This window comes from Arachis hypogaea, chromosome 6, assembly GCF_003086295.3.
Source record: "Arachis hypogaea cultivar Tifrunner chromosome 6, arahy.Tifrunner.gnm2.J5K5, whole genome shotgun sequence".
Taxonomy (NCBI): Eukaryota; Viridiplantae; Streptophyta; class Magnoliopsida; order Fabales; family Fabaceae; genus Arachis; species Arachis hypogaea.
The window spans coordinates 13,391,108-13,406,553 of record NC_092041.1 but is presented as its reverse complement, the minus strand read 5'-3'; the positions used below and the strand labels follow the sequence as shown (position 1 = coordinate 13,406,553).

The 15,446-nt window shown below is 39.7% G+C and overlaps 1 non-coding gene across 1 annotated transcript; it reads right to left on the bottom strand.

Moving 5' to 3' along the window:
• Positions 1-10,998: 10,998 nt before the first annotated feature.
• On the bottom strand, positions 10,999-11,106 carry LOC112700339 (small nucleolar RNA R71). The gene has a single exon (XR_003153247.1). It is a non-coding gene; the product is annotated as a small nucleolar RNA R71 (small nucleolar RNA).
• Positions 11,107-15,446: the final 4,340 nt, after the last annotated feature.

Genomic DNA, 15,446 nt, shown 5'->3' with positions numbered 1-15,446 from the left:
ATGACCCTTTGTATCCCCCAAGCTTAATGATGCACCGAGGCTTATCAAGCTTGGGTTGTCCAAAAGTCGTTCTTAAATGAATGAAAAATAAAATAAATAAAGAAAGAAAAATGAAAAACAAAAAGTTTTGTATGACATTTTTACCTTGTGAAACGTGTTACAATTAATACCTTCTCTTTTCTCTCGACCTAGATACTTTAACCGCTTGAGTTTTTGATGCTCAAACGGTTATTGTTTGTGTTACCCACTAAGTTATTGGGCTTGTAATAATACCTTGTTGCTGTTTTGTCTTTGGGAATTGACGTTGTGATTTTTCAAATTTCTTTCCAAAGTTGAATCCAGTATGACTTCCAAAGGTTAGTGTCTTCTTCGCTTTTTCTGTTTTTACAATGGTGAAAGGAATGGAGAAAGAGAAAGAGAGGAAAAAACAAAAAGTAGTTGAAGTAAGAAAGGAGAATCCGTATCATTGGGTACATGAGGATGCGAGGATTTATTCTTCGTCATACGTGGACGCCGAGTCCCTTCGTGAACCTAAGGTTTTGAAACTTGTTAAAGATTGTTCAGGTGTAGTTGTCGAGCTTCTTTACTGCACTGGCGAGGAGAGGGTTTGTGAGAGGAGTGGAGATTGGCAATATTTCTATATGTACACTCCTTGTCTTACTGAACTGCGCGTGAGGTTTCCTTTTTTTGGTTTCGAATGCGATGTTCTTACCCAACTCAACTGTGTGCGTTCGTAGTTACACCATAATTCTTGGGCGTTTCTGCGTGCCTTTCAGTGTCTCATAGATTTTCTTTTGTTTCCTTGCTTTTTATCTGTCTTTTTCTCATTGTTTCAATCCAAAGGGGTGCAGAAAGGGCTATGGGTGTTTCTGAGTAGCTTTCCTGGTTGTTCTATTTTTCTGCTATACAAATCTTCATTCAAAAATTTTAAATCCCTATTTGTTAAGGTGCGATCTGTAAAGACTGAGTACCCTTTTTACCTGGATGATGAACTTATAGAAAAATTTGCCCTATACTGGTGCTCCGAGCTGATTCAAATTCTTGAGGCTACTGAGCTGAGCAATAGGTGGACACTAATAAAATTGTTGAGTTAGAGCATTCCTTGAAAGAGAAAGACGACGTCATTATTGATGTGATGGCAAAAATGAAAAATTCTGAAGAGGAGATTATCCGACTTCAGGATCTGTAACACCCTAATTAGCCAAAGCATTACCTCACGTCATAAAGCAAAGGTTAATTAAAGGTTACGATAATTTTAAGCTTATACATATATTATATAGAAGGAATTGATCATATCTAGAAGCCCGATGAAGAATATAGCTCAAAAACAGGATTTGAAAAGTGCAAAACGTACTAGCGAAGCTATTAACTTAAAGCACATGAAACAGACGTGATATAACAAAATATAATAATATCATAAGAATCTAGTCACGGCTCGCGGAGTTTAAGCCGGCTAGCCATATACAGACCATATGTGAGACCAGACAGTAACAACAGCTTATACAAGTTTTGTTCTCTCAATACAAGCCTCTAGGCTAAAACAAAATACAAAAGTGAGAGACATATATATACTAAATAAACAAAAGGACTTCAAAGGTATCCAGATCCTCCGCTCCTGTCACCAATATAACAACTCACCGGGGTGGGTTGCGACCTGCATCTGAAAAATACAACAGAAATATGGTATGAGAACCGGAGATTCTCAGTATGGTAACAGTGCCCAGTGATGTAGGATATAAGACCCTGGGACGCCAAAGGCAATCCTAGACTCCATATCCATCACAAGATTCAAGCTTAAAGCATTTCTAAAATAAATACGCATAATATGTAAAACCTCAACAAAACTTTAAGCCATAGCACCACCAAAGGGTAATCTATCTTAGGGGATTTCTACTCTAATCAAACACCGCTGTCCCACAGCCTTCACCAACCGATCCGCCATGCGATCCCATCGCCACCGCCTTCCGAACCTCCTCAACCCCAGTAAAAGCACATGTATATACAATACAAGTAAAACACAAGTAGAAGCATATATATAGCAATTAATATAATTAGCAATTAGACATGTTATACAGATAGGGAAAACAATATCAAGTCGGCAAAGCATACAAACAGGTAGAAAATGCATATGATGAATACCTGCCCTACTGGCTGTGATATCACATTGTCGGTTCAACTGCCAACCTGACACATCTCCATGGAGATGTTGCCCTTCGGAATCATGGTGTGGAAAATCCCGAGATATAGTGCTCGGATCACTATCCAGGGTTTTGTGCCTGTACGCTCTGATGATCCGAAGAGATGTGAGCGAGATCTATTGCCACCGACCTCACATCTAAGCGCAAGCGGGATGAACCACCGCCCTTACGCCACTGCCGCTACCTCGACAGGCGGGATCCAACCTCGGCCCCTGCCGGGTGCATAGCGTCTCATAATCTCAATGAAAAAGTAATGCAGTGGTTTTCAAAAATATTTTCAATACAAGATGGATCCATCACTTTATTCAGAGTCCTCGACTCTGTTCAACCACTGTTGATTCATATTTCAGTTCCTTAATTTTTGCATCTCATTCATCAACCATTCATCTCACATCATCAACCCTTCCCCAATACAACAGAAATCTAGTACTCCGTTTGCTAACTTTTTCCAAATAATAACGTCTAAAACCCTTAAATCTTTTCCCATGTTTGAGTATCCAAAAATATGCCCAAAAGTCTTAAAAAAGTTTCATGGAAGCTTACAACCTCGTCGGAAAGGTAAAATAGTTGAAAACAAGGCAAAATTTGAGAAACAGGGCGTGTGTGTCCGCACAGGGGTGCGCGTGCGCACGCCCAGGAAGTTTTTTTAAAAGTGTGCGTACGCACAGGTGTCAAAACTCAAAATGGTCTGTTCACTCGCACAACCTGTGCCAGCGCCCCCAACAGACTGGCCTTCCCAACGTGTGCGTGCGCACAGGTTTGTGCGTACGCACAGGTTGCAATTTTCCATTGGTGTGCGAGCGCACAAGCTGTTCCAGCGCTGCGAGCAGAGTGCCTGCCTCTGTGTGTGTGGACACACAGGTCACAATTTTCGCAGAGTGTGCCTGCGCACAAGGCTGTGCGTGCGCACATACAAGAAAACTCAGAATTCTATAACTTTGCCGAATTTTCAAATTTTCAACACTAACTTTGAATGATCATAACTTCCTCCATAAATTTCCAAAATTTGCAAACTTTATATCAATTTAAAGTGTTTTAAAAAATATTTAATTCTAAGTAAATTTCAAGCAATTTTGAAAATCAAGGCAAAAGTTATGATCGGACAAAGTTCACCAAAATTCAAAATTTTCCCAAAACCACAATTTCCACAATTCCTTAATAAAACATAACCAAAACCAAACCAAACCATTCCAAACTCCACTTTTCATCAAAGTCAACCCTTTATGTCATACTACCCCAAAATTACCACATTTTCCCTTCACCTTTTCTCATCCACACATCAACATCAATATATCTCATATATCAAACTTTATTAACAGTTTTCCAACTACATTACCAATCGATCAACACCAATATCACATTTATCAACATAATCCACTACTCAACTTCACAAGTCATTCATCCTCATCATATCACTATTAATCATCAATATCAACTCAAAAATCATCATTTCACCAAACATCATCATACAATAACATCCAACAACTCATCAACCATTCAAATCCAATCCTATCCTATGGATCACTAGTCTAAGTGTTGATGAATATTATATACTACATAGAGGAAACCGAAACTATACCTTGGCCGATTCCCTTTATGAACCAAATGAGATTTCAACCAAAATCCGACCACCAATGTAGCTCCAACAAGCTCCAAACTCACAATAATCAAGCTATATACATATGAATCACCAAAAATCAACCTAGGGCTCATCATAAATCAAAAGTTTACAAGAGATCAAAGTCTCTTACCTTTCACAACAGATTTGGATGTCAAAACCCAAAGCTAAGCAAAGATTAGAGTGAACCTAAACACCAAGAATCACAAAAACACATTTAACCCAAAGCCGTAATAAACCCGAAATTTTCAAGGGAGGAACTGGGAATATTTCGAATTTTCCTTACCAGTTTCTTACATGGGTTTTGTAGAGCTCTTCTCAAGAAACGCGTAGCCGCTGATGGCACGCAAATCGGAGCACCGTAGCTTAAGATATGAGCTTGGGAAGGAGATGATGAATAGTGCTCTAGGGTTTCTCTTCTTCTTCTCTTCCTAGCTGTGTGAGTGTGTTTATGTGAGTGTTATGAGTGTTTGGGTTCATTAATGAACCCTTATATATGTTGGACTTGGGCCCAACTTGGACCCGATTCAACCCGTTAGCATTTTTTAACCCGTTTGACCCAACTTCGGGCCAAACCTTTAAAATTAATGCCCGGTTTTCCATTTCTAAGGTTTTTCTAAGGTTTTTGACTGTTTCAACTTTTTCCTGCGTAGCACCGGGCGAAGTTGAACCGGTTCAACCGGTTCAACTACTGGTTCGCAGTTTTTTACAATTTTTCGCAGAAAACACATTTTCTGACTCGAAAGACCCACCAAGTCCAAAAATTATGTTTAAAACCTCAAATTCTCACTACAACTTTTCGGAATCAAATTTGGGCAATTTAACCACTTAATTAACCGGTTCGATTAATTGCGGTTCTTACATTCTCCCCACCAAATAAGAAATTTTGCCCTCAAAATTTGAATTACCTGAGAAAATCTCGGGATAATCCTTTCGCATCTCAGAATCCAATTCCCAAGTATGCTCTTCAACTCCTACTCGCTTCCAAGCAACCTTAACCAAAGAAACTTCCTTCCCTTACAACTTCTTTACACTGGTGTCGTCAATTCTCACCGGTGTCACGTGAAAAGTCAATTTTTTCTTCAACTCGACCGACTCAGGCTCCAATACATGAGCCTCATCCGACGTGTACTTACGGAGTTGTGACACATGGAATACATCATGTAGGTTAGATAGGTGAGGTGGCAAGGCAACTTGATATGCCACTGGCCTGAATCGCTTAGGATCTTAAACGGTCCTATATACCTCGGATTCAACTTCTTGGTCTTGATTGCTCTTCCAATCCCAATTGTTGGTGTAACTCTCAGAAATACATGTTCCCCCACTTTAAACTCTAACGGTTTCCTTCTCTGGTTCGCATAACTCTTTTGTCGACTCTGAGCAGTCAAAATCCTTTCTCGTATTTTCTTAATCTTCTCCGTAGTCTTTGCTACCACATCTGGACCCAATACACTTGCTTCGCCTGATTCATACTAACATAGTGGAGACTGGCACTTCCATCCATACAAAACCTCATACGGAGCCATTCCAATGCTCGCATGAAAGTTGTTATTATATGCAAACTCCACCAATGGCATGTAGCAGTCCCAACTTTCGGGTTGATCCAAAACACACGCTCTCAGCATATCTTCCAACGTTTGAATAGTACTTTTCGACTGCCCATCTGTTTGTGGATGATACGCCATACTAAGACATACCTTCGTACCGAAAGCTCTTTGGAAAGCTCCCCAAAATCTTGAAGTGAATTGGGGATCACGGTTCGACACTATGCTCAACGGCACACCATGCAACCTTACTATCTCATTTATATACAACCTTGCTAACTCTTCCATAGAACAGTTTACTCGAATAGGTAGAAAATGAGAAGATTTGGTTAAGCGATCCACGATCACCCAAATCGCATCAAATCCCGACCTAGTCCTCGGTAAACCTGTCACAAAATCCATCACTATTCCTTCCCACTTCCACTGAGGAATTTCAAGTGGCTGTGGCATCCCCGATGGTTTCTGACGTTCTATCTTCATCTTCTGACACGTCAGGCACTTTGAGACATGTTCTGCCACATCCTTCTTCATACCAGGCCACCAGAACATAGTCTTTAGATCGTGATATATCTTCGTACTTCCAGGGTGAATAGAAAATCCGCTCTTGTGTGCTTCTCTCAATATATCCTGTCGTAATGTCCCCACATCCAGCACAATAATCCTACCCTTGAATCTCCACAAACCATCTTGATCCCATAACACTCTCCATTGCTTCCCTTGTTCGATAGCTAGCAACACCTTTGGTAACACGTCATCATTTTGATGAGCCTTTAGGAGTTCAGATTTAAAGTCACTTGAGATTTGTAACTGATTTAAGCAAGCTCTTCCGGCATCTTCACCAATATCCAACTTAAGATCCACAAACTTCTCCACTAGCTCCTCTTCCTTGATTCTCATCCAAGCTATTGTCAAGGACTTCCGACTCAAGGCGTCTGCTACCACATTCGCCTTTCCGGGATGATAACTTAGTTATAGTCCTTTAGCAATTCCATCCACCTTCTCTAACGCATATTTAGCTCCTTCTGATCAAAGATGTACTTAAGACTCTTATGATCAGAAAAGACGCTAAACCTCACTCTGTACAAGTGGTGTCTCCAAATCTTTAATGCAAACACGATCGCTGCTAATTCCAAGTCATGAGTTGGATAATTCACCTCATGCGGTCTCAGCTGATGCGATGTGTAAGCTACTACATTTTGGTGTTGCATCAACACGCAACCCAAACCCTTCAGAGAAGCATCACAGTACACTTCAAATGGTTCATGCGGTTCCGGAAAAATCAGAACAGGTCCTGAAGTTAACTTTTGCTTCAACATGTGAAAACTCTCTTCACACTCTGATGTCCAAACAAAAGGCATTTCTTTTCTTGTCAACTTGGTCATTGGTAGTGCAATCCAGGAGAATCCTTCGATAAATCTCCGGTAATACCCAGCTAACCCCAAGAAACTCCTAACTTCTGTTACCGTCGTTGGTCTTTCCCATTCCATCACTGCTTCTACCTTAGAAGGATCCACCACTATGCCTCCTTTTCTCACCACGTGACCTAGGAACTTTACTTCCTCCTTCTAGAACTCGCACTTCGACAACTTACCATACAATTTCCGCTCCTTCAGGATTTGTAGCACAATCCTATGCTCCTTATGTTCCTTTGCCGTCTTGGAGTAAACTAAGATGTCATCTATGAAGACTATCATGAACTTGTTCAGAAAGGGATGAAAGACTCTGTTCATGTAATCCATGAAGACAGCAGGCGCATTCGTTAACCCAAAGGACATCACTGCAAACTCGTAGTGTCCATAGCGCGTCCTGAACGCAGTCTTAGGGATGTCATCCTCCTTCACCCTTATCTGATAGTAATCGGATCTCAAATCAATTTTGGAAAATACCCCAGCTCCTTGTAGTTGATCCATCAAGTCATCTATCCTTGGTAGCGGGTACTTATTCTTCACCGTCACTTTATTCAGCGGTCGTAGTCCACACACAGTCGCATTCCTCCATCCTTCTTCTTCACTAGTAAAACTGGCGCTCCCCACAGTGATACACTCGGTCGAATGAACCTCTTGTTTAGAAGCTCTTCCAAATGAACCTTTAACTCGGCTAGCTCCTTTGGAGCCATTGATGAGCGGATAATTTATACGCTTTTTGGCATTTTTTTAGGTAGTTTCTAGTATGTTTTAGTCACTTTTTAGTATATTTTTATTAGTTTTTATGCAAAATTAACATTTCTAGACTTTACTATAAGTTTGTGTATTTTTCTATGATTTCAGGTATTTTCTGGCTGAAATTGAGGGACTTAAGCAAAAATCTGATTCAAAGACTGAGGAAGGATTGCAGATGCTGTTGGATTCTGACCTCTCTGCACTTGGAGTGGATTTTCTGGAGCTATAGAATCTCAATTGGCGCGCTCTCAAATGCGTTGGAAAGTAGACATCTTGCTTGAGATTTGATGGCCCAAACCGGCGTCCAAATGTCCACCAGAGACCCTTTTCTGGCGTAAAATGCCAGAACTGGCACCAAAACTGGAGTTAAACGCCCAAACTGGTATCCAAGCTGGCGTTTAACTCCAAGGATGGCCTATGCACGTGAAAGCTTCAAAGCTCAGCCCAAACACACACTAAGTGGGCCCCAAAAGTGGATTTCTGCACTATCTCCTCATTTTCTGTAAACCTAGTTTACTAGTTTAGTATAAATAGCTTATTTTACTATTGTATTGATATCTTTGGACCACTTTTTGATCCTTTGATCAGGTCTTCTTCCCCTGTTTTCGAATTCTTATGCTATTTGGGAGGCTGGCCATTAGGCCATGCCTAGACCTTTTGTTCTTATGTATTTTCAACGGTGGAGTTTCTACACCTCATAGATTAAGGTAAGGAGCTCTGCTGTTCCTCATGAATTAATGCAAGTACTATTATTTTTCTTTCAATTCACACCTACTTCTTCTCCAAGATATACTCTCGTACTTAATTCAGTTAAGTCAAACTGAAGGGGTGACCCGTGACAATCACCCACTATCTTCAGTACTCGCTTAGCCAAGATCCGCGTGCCTGACAACCACAAGTGGTCTACATGATGTTCAATGTAGTCATTGGACACCAGCTGGAGTATATTCTCTTGGGTCTCTGATGCATGCGTTTGACTAGCATCTCCTGACAACAGAGCATTCAAATAAGTGAGATTAGAACCTTCGTGGTATAGGCTAGAAACAATTGACAGCATTCCTGAGATCCGAAAAGTCTAAACCTTGTCTGTGGTATTCTGAGTAGGATTTGGGAGGGCATGACTGTGACGAGCTTCAAACTCGCGACTGTTGGGCGCAGTGACAGTGCACAAAAGGATCAATGGATCTTATTCCGACACAAGTGAGAACCGACAGATGATTAGCCCTGTGGTGAGAACCGCAGCCGGACCATTTTCACTGAGAGGATAGATGGTAGCCATTGACAACGGTGATCCACCAACTTACAGCTTGCCATGGAAGGGAGTGCACATGATTGGATGGAAGCAATAGGGAAGCAGAGGTTCAGAAGCAACAAAGCATCTCCAAACGCTTATCTGAAATTTCCACCAATGAATTACATAAGTATCTCTATGTTATTTTCCGTTCTATTTACCTTTCAATTATCAATATCTCATAACCATTTGAATCCGCCTGACTGAGATTTACAAGATGACCATACCTTGCTTCAAGCCGACATTCTCCGTGGGATTGACTCTTACTCAGGTAAGGTATTACTTGGACCTAGTGCACTTGCTGGTTAGTTGTGCGGAGTTGTGAAAAGTGTAATCACAATTTCGTGCACCAAGTTTTTGGCGCCGTCACCGGAGATTGTTCGAGTTTGGATAACTGATGGTTCATCTTGTTGCTTAGATTGGGTAATTTTATTTTATGTTAAGCTTTTTATTTTTATTTTCGAAAAATACAAAAAAATTTAATAAATAAAAAAACCAAAAAAATATTTTTTGTGTTTCTTGCTTGAGTCTAGTGTTAAATTTTAAGTTTGGTGTCAATTGCATGCTTCAATTTTTCGTAATTTTCGAAAACATATGCAATGTGTTCTTCATTAATCTTCAAGTTGTTCTTGATGATTTTCCTTGTTCTAATCTTTAAATTCTCCTGTTTTGTGTCATTTTGTTATTTTTCTCTCTTCTCATTAAAAATTCAAAAAAATAAAAAAATATATCTTTTCAAGTAAATAATACAGAGAAATGAAGATTCAGAACATACAGCAGAGGAATCACAGAGAAAAAGCTGAGCGTTTAGAAAAACGCTCAGTAAGAAAGGAATTCTGGCATTAAACGCCAGCCAGGGTATCTGGCTGGGCGTTAAACACCCAAAGAGGTAGCATTCTGGGCATTAAACGCCAGAATGGATAGCATCCTGGGCGTTTAACGCCAGGATGACACAAGGGAGGTAATTTTGTTTCCAATTCAAATTTTTTCAAATTTTCATGTTTTAATTCATAATTTTAAAATCTCATCTTTCCACATTTTCAAAAATCCTTGCTAACAGTTAATGTTTTGATTCAAAAAATTGCAAGTTTGTTACTTTCTTGTTGAGAAAGGTTCAATCTCTGAATTTTAGAATCATATCTTTTATTTTCTTGTTAGTCAAGTCATCAATTTTAAAAATCAAATCTTTTTCTATCATATCTTTTTAAAATCATATGTTTTTCAATCATATCTTTTTAAATTTTGATTTCAAAATATTTTTTCTAACTTCTTATCTTTTCAAAAATTATTTTCAAATCTTTTTCAACTAATTACTATTTCTTATCTTTTTCAAAACCACCTAACCACTTTTCCACTTCCAATTTTCGAAAATCACAAACCACTTTTTCAAAAAAATTTTTAATTAATTAATTGTTTTAAATTCTAATTTTATGTTATTTCTTTTAAATTTTTGAAAGCTCTTTCTCTCTCATTTCTTTCTATTTATTTTATTGCTAACATTCCTCCTCCACTCATCTAAAAAATTTTTCGAACTCACCTCCTCTCTCTTCTCATTCTTCTACTCCTTTTCCTCTGACACCTCAAGGAATCTCTATACTGTGACATAGAGGATTCCACTACTCCCTTTTGTTCTCTTCTTTTTCATATGAGCAGAAACAGGGATAAAAATATTCTTGTTGAAGCTAATCTTGAACCTGAAAGGACTCTGAAGAAGAAGCTAAGAGAAGCTAAAGCACAACACTCCAGAAAGGACCTTTCAGAGAATTTCGAAAAAGAAGCAGACTTGGCAGCCGAACCCAACAACAATGCTAGAGATGTAAGAAAGATGCTTGGTGACTATACTGCACCAACTTCCAACTTCTATGGAAGAAGCATCTCAATTCCTGCCATTGGAGCAAACAACTTTGAGGTTAAGCTTCAATTAGTTTCTCTGATGCAGCAGAATTGCAAGTTTCATGGACTTTCATCGGAAGATCCTCATCAGTTCTTAGTTGAATTCTTGTAGATCTGTGATACTGTCAAAACCAATGGGGTTGATCTCGAGGTCTACAGACTTATGCTTTTCCCCTTTGCTGTAAGAGACAGAGCTAGAACATGGTTGGACTCACAACCTAGAGAAAGCCTGAACTCTTGGGACAAGTTGGTCAATACTTTTTTGACCAAATTCTTTCCACCTCAAAAGATGAGCAAGCTTAGAGTGGAAGTCCAAACCTTCAAACAGAAGGAAGGTGAATCCCTCTATGAAGTTTGGAAAATATACAAGCAATTAACCAAAAGATGTCCTTCTGATATGCTTCCAGAATGGAGCATCATATGCAAATTCTATGATGGACAGTCTGAATTGTCTAAGATATCATTGGACCATTCTACTGGTGGATCTCTTCATCTGAAAACCCCTACAGAAGCTCAGGAACTTATTGAGATGGTTGCAAATAATGGGATGACTCAGAAGAAAGGAGTTCTTGAGATTGATACTCTGATTGCCATATTGGCTCAGAACAAAATATTGACTCAGCAAGTCAATATGATTTCTCAGAATCTGACTGGATTGCAAGTTGCATCCGGCAGTACAAAAGAAGCCTCCTCTGAAGGAGAAACTTATGACCCTGAGAATCCAGCAATGGAAGAGGTGAATTACATGGGAGAATCCTATGGAAATACCTATAATCCTTTATGGAGGAATCATCCAAATTTCTCATGGAAGGATCAACAGAAGCCTCAACAAGGCTTCAACAAAAATAATGGTGGGAGAAATAAGTTTGGCAATAGCATACCTTTTCTATCATCTTCTCAGCAACAAACAGAGAATTCTGAGCAGAGCCTCTCTGGCTTAGCAAACATAGTCTCTGATCTATCTAAAACCACTCTCAGTTTCATGAATGAAACAAGGTCCTCCATCAGAAATTTGGAGGCACAAGTGGGTCAGCTGAGTAAAAGAGTTACTAAAACTCCTCCTAGTACTCTCCCAAGTAATAAAGAAGAGAATCCCAAAAAAGAGTGCAAGGCCATAACTATAACCAAAATGGCCGATCCTGGAGAGAATGAAAAGGCAGTGATTCCCAGTGAGGAAGACTTCAAGGGACATCCACTGACCTATAAGGAGTTCCCTATTGAGGAACCAAAGGAATCTGAGGCTCATACAGAGACCATAGAGATTCCACTGAACTTACTTTTGCCATTCATGAGCTCTGATGAGTATTCTTCCTCTGAAGAGGATGAAGAAATTGTTGAAGAGCAAGTTGCTCAGTATCTAGGAGCAATCATAAAGCTGAATACCAAGTTATTTGGTAATGAGACTTGGGAGGATGAACCTCCATTACTCATCAATGAACTGAATACTTAGATTCAGCAGACATTACCTCAAAAGAAACCGGATCCCGAAAAGTTCTTAATACCTTGCACCATAGGCACCATGACCTTTGAGAAGGCTCTGTATGACCTGAGGTAAGGTATAAACCTCATGCCACTCTCTATAATGGAGAAACTAGGGATCTTTGAGGTACAAGCTACAAGAATCTCGCTAGAAATGGCAGACAAATCAATGAAACAGGCTTATGGATTTATAGAGGATGTCTTGGTAAAAGTTGAAGGCCTTTACATCCCTACTGACTTCATAATCCTAGACACTGGGAAGGATGAGGATGAATCCATCATTCTTGGAAGACCCTTCCTAGCCACAGCAAAAGCTGTGATTGATGTGGACAGAGGAGAGTTAGTCCTGTAATTGAATGAGGACTACCTTGTGTTCAAGGCTCAAGGATCTTCCTCTGTAACTGATAAACCCCATTTTTAGGGTTTATCTTGTGTTGAATTTAGAGTATTTTGCTAACCTTTTCTCACATTTAGCTAATGGATTAGCATGATTTTGTGATCTCTCCCTTATTTGTGCTTAATTAAACATGCTTTCTAGGCCTTTAATTTGATAATTTTAATTCATCCTTGATTCCATAAGATGCCTTGATGTGTTTGTTAGTAATCTCAGGTTAAAATAGGCTAGGCATGGATCAAAGGAGCAAGGAAGGAAGCATGCAAGTGGAGAGAAGCACAAAAATCTAAAGATTTGATTTCGGCCAAGGACGGGCACACACACAAGGCGCTCGCGCGTACATCGCTAAATCGGCCAGGGACGCGTACGCGTACCGTGCGCGCACACGTCGTAGTTCGCACGTGATTCTGTTACTGCAACACGTGCCTGGCAATTTTGGAGGGCTTCTGCAACCAACTTTGGCACCAAACTGCATATAAGAACCAAGGATTGAAGGGGATTGAGAGACATTCACATCCATACACTCATTTTTGCACCTTCTTAGATATTTTAGTTAGTTACATTGTTAGAGAGAGAGACTCCAACCTCTCTCTAGGGTTCATCTTTATTTTTCTCAATTTTCAACCATTCCTTGGTGAGATCCATTGTAACTCTCAATTTACTTTGTTCATGTTATAGATCCTCTTCTCTAATCTCAATTAGTGCTTGTAATTGTTCAATCCTCAAAGATCTTAGATTTAACTTTGTTGTTTTGGATTCTATTAATGCATTGGAGATCTCATTTTCATTGTTGTTCATTGTTGTTATTGTTGTTAATTTCTTGTATTGAATTACTTTGATTATAAGTCTCTTCTCCATTCTACTATGTCTTTCATTCTTGCTTCCCAAATGTTTGAGAAAATGCCAACTTTAGATATGGAGTAGCATTCCCTCACTTGGCCTAGTGGTTGAGTCATTGGAGACACTTGAATAATGGATGTCAATTGTTGATTGAGGATTAAGAATTGCTAATTGGTTTGGAGTGCACTAAAGCTAGAATCCCTTAGGGTGAAGCTAGGACTTGTGACTCAAGCTAGTCACTTTCACTTGAATCTCCTCTATATTTAGAGGTCAACAAAGTGAAGCAAGACTTAATTATTATCATCATTGAAGGAAACTATAGTGATAGAACTTCCAATGTCAACCCTTGGCCAAGTCCTTTAATATTGATTGTTTGTTGTTCACCTTTGTTAACACTTTTATGCCATATTCTTCAAACCACAAAAGACCACTTAACCAATAACATGCATCCTTGTAGCATTCCTAGGGAAGAACGACTTAGGACTAATACTCTCGGTTATTGATTTGATTTGTTTGATGACGGATTTTGTGTCGGTTTGGACAATACTACGATTGGTTACTTGATAATTTCTATACTGGCAAAAATCCATTCATCAGTAACCATGGAGAGGAAGCATGAAAAGCTTCTCTCAATACAGAGTCAAGCAGAGCCCCCACACTCAAACTCTAAGTTTGGTGTTGGGAGGCCGCAATCATGCTCTGAGCATATGTGAAGCTCTGTAGGAGCTTCCTATCAAGCTATTGACATTAAAGAAGCGCTTATTGGGAGGCAACCCAATTTTATTTATCTATATTAATTACTTTTTCATTTTATTTTCTAGTGTTAGTCTATGTCTTCTTTAGGTTGATGATCATGTAAAGTCACAAAACAGCTGCAGAATTAAAGCAGGAATAAAAAATAGCATAAAAAATAGCACAACCTGTAGGACGAGCTTACTGGCATTTAAACGCAGTAAGGATAGCAAATTGGGCCTTTAACGCCCAGTCTGGCACCATTCTGGGTGTTAAACGCCAGAACTGGCAATCAGACTGGCGTTTAACGCCAGAAAGGGGCATCAGCCTGGCGTTTAACGCAAGAAATGCCACACAGAGGGCGTTTAAATGCCAGAAAGGTGCAGGGATGAGAAATTCTTGACACCTCAGGATCTGTGAACCCCACAGGATTCCCACCTATCCCACCTCACTCTCCCTCTTCTTCACACCTTTCCATAATACTATTCCCCAACACTAACCTACTTCACCATTCAAATTCAAACTATTTCCCTCCCAAACCCACCCATTCTCCACACGGTTACCCTCTCTCCCTTACCCTATAAATAACCCTCCTTACCACCTTCCATTTCACACATATCCAACACTTAACCCCCTTGGCTAAATTCCTACACACCTCCATCTCCTCTATTTCTTCTTCTTCTCCTCCTTTCTTTCTTCTTTTGCTCGAGGATGAGCAAACCTTTTAAGTTTGGTGTGGGAAAAAGCGTTATTTTTTGTTTTTCCATAACCATTAATGGCACCTAAGGCCGGAGAAACCTCTAAAAAGAGGAAAGGGAAGGCAGTGGCTTCCACCTCCGACTCATGAGAGATGGAGAGATCCATCTCAAAAGCCCATCACTAGAAAGAAGATGAAGCAAACAAGAGAGCCCACTCATGGACCTCAACAAGAGCATGAGGAAGTCCCTCATCAAGAAATCCCTGAGATGCCTCAATGGATGCATTTTTCTCCACACAACTATTGGGAGCAACTCAACACCTCTTTAGGGGATTTGAGTTCCAATATGGAGAAACTAAGGATGCAGCACCAAGAGCACTCCATCATCCTCCATGAAATCAAAAAGGACCAAAAGGCCATGAGAGAGGAACAACAAAGGCAAGGAAGAGATATTGAGGAGCTCAAGCACTCCATAGGATCTTCAAGAGGAAGAACTAACCGCCATCACTAAGGTGGACCCGTTCTTTAATTTCCTTGTTATTTGTTTTTCTGTTTTTCGTTTCTTATGCTTTATGTTTTGTCTATGTTTGTTTCTTTATTA